Source organism: Chiloscyllium punctatum, chromosome 25 (assembly GCF_047496795.1).
Source record: "Chiloscyllium punctatum isolate Juve2018m chromosome 25, sChiPun1.3, whole genome shotgun sequence".
In the NCBI taxonomy this organism is placed as follows: domain Eukaryota; kingdom Metazoa; phylum Chordata; class Chondrichthyes; order Orectolobiformes; family Hemiscylliidae; genus Chiloscyllium; species Chiloscyllium punctatum.
The window spans coordinates 49817646-49826335 of NC_092763.1; positions in this window are offsets into that span (position 1 = coordinate 49817646).

An 8690-nucleotide genomic window follows, 5' to 3' on the forward strand; every position below is an offset into this window, starting at 1 on the left:
CTACCCAATAGAAAACAGATGCGCTTTGACGATCAATTAGCTTATCCAATAGGAAAAGGGGTGGGATCAGAGCGCCAGGACGGTCAGCGCACGCGCAACATGCCTGGAGGGTATGAATGTCTGAATTAAGCCCTAATGGTTTTCTTTATTTTTGATGGTGAACTAAATTTTTAAAAAGTTTCCGTTTCTGGAGAGCTAGTGATGTGAATGATACAGAATCATAGAATCTCTTAATGCAGATAAAAGCCATTTGACCCTCCGAACAGCATCCCAATTTCTGCCCGTAAGCCCAGTCCATGGACACTATGGGACAATTTAGCATGACCAATCCATCTATCTTTGGAATGTAGGAAGAAACCAAAACACCCAGCAGAAAAGCATGCAGACACAGGGAGAATGTGCAAACTCCAAACAGACAGTGACCCAAGGCTGGAAATGAACACTGTCCGGATCTGTGCAAGACAAAAAAAACTGCAGATGCTGAAATCCAAGGTAGACAAACAGGAGGCTGGAAGAACATGGCAAACCAGGCAGCATCAGGGGGTGAAGAAGTCCGTGTTTTGGGTCTAACCCTTCTTCAGGACTCAGGTTAGGTGTAAGGGGAGCTGCAGATAAAGTGGGTAGGGCAGGATGGTGAAGTGGGAATACATGAACACAGGAAGAGGGTATGCCTTAGTTGGTCAATGGGAGGAATGAATCCTGTTGGTGGCTAGAAGGGAGGGTCGATGAGAGGAATGGAAGGGAGGGGGAGGGGCTGGGAAGGGAGGTTATTTGAAATTGGAGAACTCAATGTTGAGTCCTCTGGGCTGTAGGCTGCTCAAGTGGAAGATGAGGTGTTGTTCCTCCAATAGATGGTCTGATTTGTTGGGGTAATGAAGGAGACCAAAAATGTTCATGGCGGAAAAGGAGTGAGAAGGAAAATTAAAGTGGGCGGTGACTAGGAGGTCAGGCCAACCCCTGCAGACCCGCTGAGATGATCAGTGAACCATTCCCTTAGTAAGCTGTATCCGGTGCTCCCAATGTGGTCTTCTGTACATCAGAGAGACCAAACGTAAACTAAGGGAACATTACCTCAGAGGACTCAACATTGAGTTTTCCAATATCAAATAATCTCCCTTTCCATCACCCAAATTCCTACCCAGCCCCTCCCCCCTCCCTTCCATTTCTCTCATCAACCCTCCCTTCTAGCCACCAACAGGGTTCATTCCTCCATCGACCAACCAGGCCTTACCCTCTACCTGTGTTCATCTATCCCCACTTCACTAAGCCACCAAGGATGCAGCCTTCCATCTGGAAGGGCAGGTTGTGCATGTCTCACTCTCTTTGCAGTAAAAGAAGACCTGGAACCTGAAGAAAGCTAATTTTTTTTCTCACCAGGTGCTGTAAGTTTTGTTGTTAGTATGCTAAAGGCATTGTGCCTCTTACAAAGAAGTGAAAAGCCCCAGAGAAAGGAAATTGAGCATAAGTCCTGGCAAGTAAAAAGAACATCTCAACAACTCTGTGGGTGGGGCTAGTGAAGTGGGCTTCCCTATGCCTTCCACTACCCCCAGAATAAAACTTCTTTTTGTCTACAAACGGGTGTGGTTTTAAAATGGTTAAAGCTTTAACTAATAGAGCCACATGTTGATAGTTCATAAAATGTTAATTACGATTTACTTATTTGTAATACAGTTCTTGTTAAGTACAGGATTCTAATCGGTATTTGCGTTAATTTGATTCCAATGGACAGGTAAGTCAAGTATTTGTGTACTTTGATTAAATCATCAGTTTTGCGGTGACCCTGGGAGGGAGTTTCTTGTGCTGCAGGTGTAGTGTCCCTGCCCATGGCCGAAAGAACCCAGCTTCAAATTAGAACATCGCTGACCAGATTGAATGGAAAAAGATTAAATTTAAACAAAATTCTGTCACTATTCATCAAATTCTTATGGTGATCCTGGGGAGATTGGAGCTTGAGAATCAGTGCACTTTTCTAAATAGGTCATAACACTTTGAACTGGAGCCATGGAAGTTCATGCCTCTTATAACTATTCGTGAGTAGAAAAGAAACTGAATGTAATAATCTATTCCTAAGTATCACCATTAAACTTATTTTTCTTATGGCTGGAAACCTGATATACAAAGTATTCCCTTGAATGAAAGAAGACATGAGAAATTCAGGGAAGCCCAAGCTCTCAACATCATGTATGCTGGGTTTCAAACTAATAAACCAAGTGTGGTAGCATTGTGCAAAAGCAATTTTTCGCTAGAACAGACCTAAATAAACTTAGGGATAGAACTTTCCAGATATAACACAGACTTGCATTTTTATTGTTATTCATTTGTAGGAATGAATAACAATAAAATTGTTGGCTGGCCAGCATTTATTGCCCGTCCCTTAAATGGTGCTATTCACAATCATTGAACTTTTCAAAGTGTTTCACAGCTGATGAAGTATTTTTAAAACTTTTAATGCAAGAAATGCACCACAGTTTTTGGCATAGCAATGTCCTGCAAACAGCCAAGTGATAATGAGTGTGATATCGTATTATGCAGAATTCATATGCACTATTGAACACATTACAAATCCAATGGACTGTACAGTGAACACATTCGAAGATACTCTTGTCTGAATACAAAAAAAAAACTTAGAATAATCTAGAATTACAGGCAATTCTGTAATCCTAGAGTAAAATAACTTAAGGAACAAGTTGTAGATTTGATTTTGTACAAGGGAACTCATAGTTAACTAATCTGTTTGAGTTCTTTGAGGAAGTAATATGTGGTAAATAAAGGGGGACCACAGGATGTACTATACTTAGATTTTCAGAAGTCATTTAATGAGACGCCACATCAAAGATTACAATGGAAACTAAAAGCTGTGGTATAGGGAGGAACATATGGCATGGATAAAAAAATAACGAGCTAATGGGAAAGAAAGACTAGGCACAAATAGGCAATTTTCTGGTTGGCAAGGTATGTGTTGAATTTGACAGGGAATATTGTTGGGACTTCAACTTATTTAAATGTCTAAAATGAAGGGACCAAAAGTTTGGTTACTAAATTTGCTGATGATACAAAGATAAGCAGTGAAACAAAGTAGTGAAAAAAAACATAGGGAAGAAGACATGAGGTTACAAAGCAGTATAGATAAAGTAATTAGGCAAATATCTGATAAATGGAATGTAATGTGAGAAAATGTGAAATTTAACATTTGATAAGAATGAACAAGCATATTATATAATTGATGAGAAATCACAGAGCTGAGATTTTTGAAAAGAAATTCATACGGTGTCAGCATTGCAGACTCAATCAGTATTTATTTCCCATTCCTAATTGCCCTTGAGGAGTAAACGAGCTATCTTCTTGAACTTGATTATTTGTGGATATGTTGCCAATCCAAGCAGGCTGCTCTTATCTTGGATGATATCAAGCTTGAGTATTGTACAAGCTGCACACATCCAGGAAAGTGAGGAGCATTCCATCACACTGGATAGGCTTAGGAAGTTACATCTGGCAGGATTTAAAGCCTCTGACCTGCTCATAAAACCACACTATTTATATGGCTAGTCCAGTTCAGTTTCTATTCAATAGTAACCCCAGAACATTGACAGTGGGGGATGCAGCAGTCATAATGACATTTTGACTGAAGGGGCAATGGTTAGATTGTCTCTTGGATATGGTCATTGCCTAGCACTTATGTGGTACAAATGTTACTTGCCGCTTGTCAGCCCAAACTTAGATATTAGAGTCATACAGCACAGAAACAGACCCTTCAGTCTAACGTACCTATGTTGACCAAGTTTTCAAAACTAAACTAGTCCCATTTCCCTCTAAACCTTTCCTTTTCACTTGGTTGTCCAATTTTATTAAGATGTAACTGTACTTGCATCTACCACTTCCTCTGGCAGCTCATTCACATACAAAGTCTCAATCAAAATGAATAGAGGGAAACCAATAAATATTTTTTATTTGGACTTCCTGAAGGCAAGATACCTTGCAAAGGGTTAAGTAATGAGACAAAAGTCCACAGTGTTAGAGGTAGTTATTGGCATGGCTAGAGAATTGGCTAATTTGTTGTAATCAGCAAGTGAGGATAAGTAATTCAGCCTATGACTAGTGGAGTTTCACACTGATCTCCTAGTTTTGGACTCTGATAACCAACCAACCCACCCAACCGCCCTGTGGCTGAACACTTCAACTCCCCCTCTCACTCCACCAAGGACATGCAGGTCCTTGGCCTTCTCCATCGCCAGACCATGGCAATACGACAGTTGGAGGAGAAGCGCCTCATCTTCCGCCTAGGAACCCTCCAACCACAAGGGATGAATGCAGATTTCTACAGCTTCTTCATTTCCCCTTTCTTCTTTCCCCCCCCCCCTCCTTATCTCAGTCCCAACCCTCGGACTCTACAATCTTCTTCCCAACCTCTCAGGCCTATCACCCTCACCTTAACTTCCTTCCACCTATCGCATTCCCAACACCCCTTACCCAAGTCCCTCCTCCCTACCTTTTTTTCTTAGCCTGCTCGGTACACCTTCCTCATTCCTGAAGGGCTCATGCCCAAAACGTCAATTCTCCTGCTCCTTGGAAGCTGCCTGACCTGCTGCGCTTTTCCAGCAACACATCTTTCAGCTTTTCTCCAGTCCTCACTTTCTCCTACTCTTCTACACCCATCATGATTTTATAAACATCTAAAAGGTCACCCCTCAGCCTCTGACACTCCGGACCAAAACCATCTTGAGGGACGGCTCAAGATGCAGAAAGCATTGGCTGGCCTGGTACAAAAGGATAGTATGGCAATACACCAAGTAATTAATGTTATTGTCTATTGCAAGAATTGAAAGCAAGATAATGCTTTAGTTATGATAAGACCAGATGTGAAGTAATATATACAGTATTGGCTTTATCTAAAAGGACAGAAATGAATTGGCTTACTTTTAAGAAGAATGATTGGATAGACTGGACTTAGGGTATCTGCTGAAATTTATACATTTCAATCACATTGCCTCTTAGAGCTACAAGTCCTTGAGGGGCCTTCACATGTGGGGAAAGTTTTCTTTTTGAAAACGGAGGAAGAATCTAGATTCCAACTTAAAAATAACAGTTTGCCCGATGAAAACATTTTCTGATAGAGGGTGGAGTCTTTGGAACTCTCCCAAGTGGCAGTGAAGGCAGGGGTGGATAGATTCTTGATAAGGCAGGTGAGGATATGGAATAAACAGATCTGCCATATTTTATTGAAATGGCAGAGAATACAAAACATTCTATCTTGTGAAATAAGATTGGAGCCCTCATGCAAATATATTCTTGTCCTGAAGTAGTTTTGCTGCCTTAGCAGTTTGTTCTGTTTCAGTGAGTGGAGCGATTATGCAAACTAGTATGAAATTTCCTAACTTGTGTCTTGGAACTAGAAGCAATGTCAAAAAAGCCAACTTGTGATTTTGTAATTAGCTCAAGATGTTTTTTTTTAAAAATGCCTCTCCATTGAGGCAGTATAGAGTTCTGACTAGCAGTAGCATTGAAAAAGAAATATTTAGTGAGAAATGGAGGAAAAATAGGGTGACTGATTCAACCAGAATTGTCAACCTTCAGCAAAGGCATTAGTGAAGATCAGAAGCCTAGCTGCCCCCCATTGCTAAATGACCATGGGGGAAGTAAGGATGGAGGAGATGAGATTTAAAATCAGACCAGGAACCTTAAGAGAAAGTCCAAGTTGTTTAGAGAGGTATTCAAAATGATGAATGAAAAACTCATGAAAAGGATCAAGAACTAAAACATTTGCAGCTTTGGCAAATGAGAAAGCTCTTTCATGTCTTAAATGGCGATTGAAAGAGGCAGGTTCAGTCAAGGCAGGTTAAAAAACACTAATTTTCCACAGTGCACTCCGTATCATTCTCCATTGAGACATTTTAAATGTTCATTTAGTCTGTGCAGCCACACGAGGCCAAATAATAATGTTAGTTATTGCAAAGAACAAAACAATTTGGATTCTGTCTATTGTGCATATTGCTTTTGTAGATTGTATGTCTGCAAATAAACTGATTTCAAATATAAAATTCTACTGATTTTTATTTTTCCCTGTTGTTTAAAAAAATACTAAGAGTGGTTATGCATCCAAAATATGTAGTAAGCAATTTATGGCCATTTTAGGTTAGTTGTTAAACTTCTTAAAAACTACACTGCTGCAAAGTTGAGTCAAATCATGAACTTCCTGACATGATAGATATGTACATGTGATCTGGCAAGTGGTCACAATGACCTCCAGCCTTTGGAAGCTCACATTAGGTAACAAACAGTTGAGATGGATTACAATAAAAGGAAGTGAGAATTTCCTGGTTTAAAGAGCTACATCAGGAATTTTACATGCAAATTTTGGTCTGTTCTAGTCTAAGCCAACATCTACAATGGAAGCACCCTCCATCAGCAGCTACACCAATACCTCCAAAAATAGAGGCTTCAGAGTGGAGTCTTTAGCCAGCTACCCTGATTGAGTTGATATCAAATTTTATTACATTGAAGCAACAAATTTTATTACATTAGAGAAACAAAAAGTCAAAAAAGGATCCTGAATCAAGCAAAGGATGTTAAAAATAACACTAACAAGATTAGAAATTGGTTTTAACAGGGTACAATGAGAAACTGAGGTGCCTTAGAGAAAGTAGACCAGAACAAATACAAAAAAAGCTTAAAATATGGCAAGTTTAAAGTTGGAGGTAGATTAGATTCCCTACACTATGGAAACAGGCCCTTTGACCCAACAAGTCCACACCAACCCTCCAAAGAGGAAACCACCCAGACCTATTCCCCTACCTTCTGTTTACCCCTGACTAGTGCACCTAACACTATAGGCAGTTTAGCATAGCAAATTCACCTGACCCACACACCTTTGGATCATGAGAGGAAACCCACTCAGACACTGGAGAATATGCAAACTCCACACAAACAGACACCCGAAGTGGGAATCAAACCCTGGTCCTTGGCACTGAGCCAGTGTTGCCCAGTAGTCAGGATGAACTGTTGATGCTTGATTTTGAAGCAGTTCAGGTTGGGCAAGTCAGCAAGAAAAATGTGAAACAATTAAAACAAACGAAGGGTAGGATGTATAGGTAGAAGTAAAATAGTACCGGCTTCAAAGATTAACCAAAACAGACTTTTTCAACTTGGTAGATCAAAGAACCAAAAAATTTGATCTAACAGAACAGTATGGATGGACCAACCTCAAAATCAGGATTAAACTAAAAAAAAGTTAAATACCAGTCTGTTCCCACTGAACTTCTGCAAGCTTAAATTGCAACATCAAAATACATTAGCCATTCATGTCAAATAACTTAGTTTATCATTAAAGATCAAATCTTTCCAGGTCTTCCAACTAGAAAGATTAGGATTTCCCCTCAGAAGGGAGTCATATCCAATAATAGGTAAAGATCCTACAGAACTATTCAAGGGATGTGAGACATGTGATCACTATCAAGAGAATTTTTGCAATGTGGTTGGTTACATTTAATGACAACTGTTATACCAAGCTTCAGTGAGTGAAGGTGAATGTTATCACATGTAACATTCACATTTTCATTATTGAAAAATGCAATGCCATATTAATATGGAAAATTGTTCTAAAGGTACAGAAATCAAACATTTGTCACAAGCCAATTCCATTTATTGCTCTTATAAATTTAGTGTAGGTGAAGTGTTTTCTGCTTGAGCTTGCAGATAAAATATCAAAAGGTGTCCTGGGAGCTGTTAATTAAACCAATTACTGAATTTAAACATTCAATCCATTCCTGAACCTGTAAATCAAGGGGAAATATTACTAGAAATAATTGATCAGTTCCCCACATTAGTGGCTTACACATGGTTAAGGAAGCATGACAAAAAGCCTACAAGTCAGAATTTCATTGTCAAAAAAATTGGGACAGATTGCAAAAGAAAATAAGCCAATAGACTGCAAGGTGTATGATAACAACATTCAGAAGGAACTAATTACACAGATTGGTAGCCATTCTGACTCTTCCTTTGTCCAATTACATAAGATATGACAAGAAATAATAGGCCCAGTGCAGCTCCAACAGCAATTGTTACCAGAAAACCCAGGTCAGAATCAGCAAGACATTCTTCAGCTGTGACAAACACATTAGAGATTGTTAATTTAAGGACAGGTGAGAAACATGCAAAAGCCCAATTTCAGTGCACAAAAACCATTTAGCAAAATAAGAGCGATTTCTGAAATGATTTTTACCCCAGTCATCCCTTTACTTTGTTGCACAAAAACGGTCAAGACTATCCTTGACAAAGGACTTCATAAAAATGTGTATACAATTTGTAGCCAATGACTGAAATTGTGATATTGAAAGTGGGAGATGACTCCTCCCCTCAAAAAAGGCAGTGCAAATTGAAGTCTGCATGCAACTGAATTGCTGCATTTGCCAAAACATTTGTTGCAACACTATCCCATGAAACCAAGTTTCTTGTATTTACGCATGCCCAAAACTGAATGTTTTGCATGAAATTACATAATATCAACTGAGTTATCTAGAATTTTACAAACCTGTTCTGTAGTGTGCCAGTTGAAATGCATTAAAGCATTCCCATTGTTCAGAGGGAGGAACTAATTGATTCTCAATAATCATGCCCAAGTTCTGTACAGGTGACAGACTAAGGCACTGTGGCATAACCTTAATTGTGGCACATCAACTATTGCAAGCTTTGCAGTA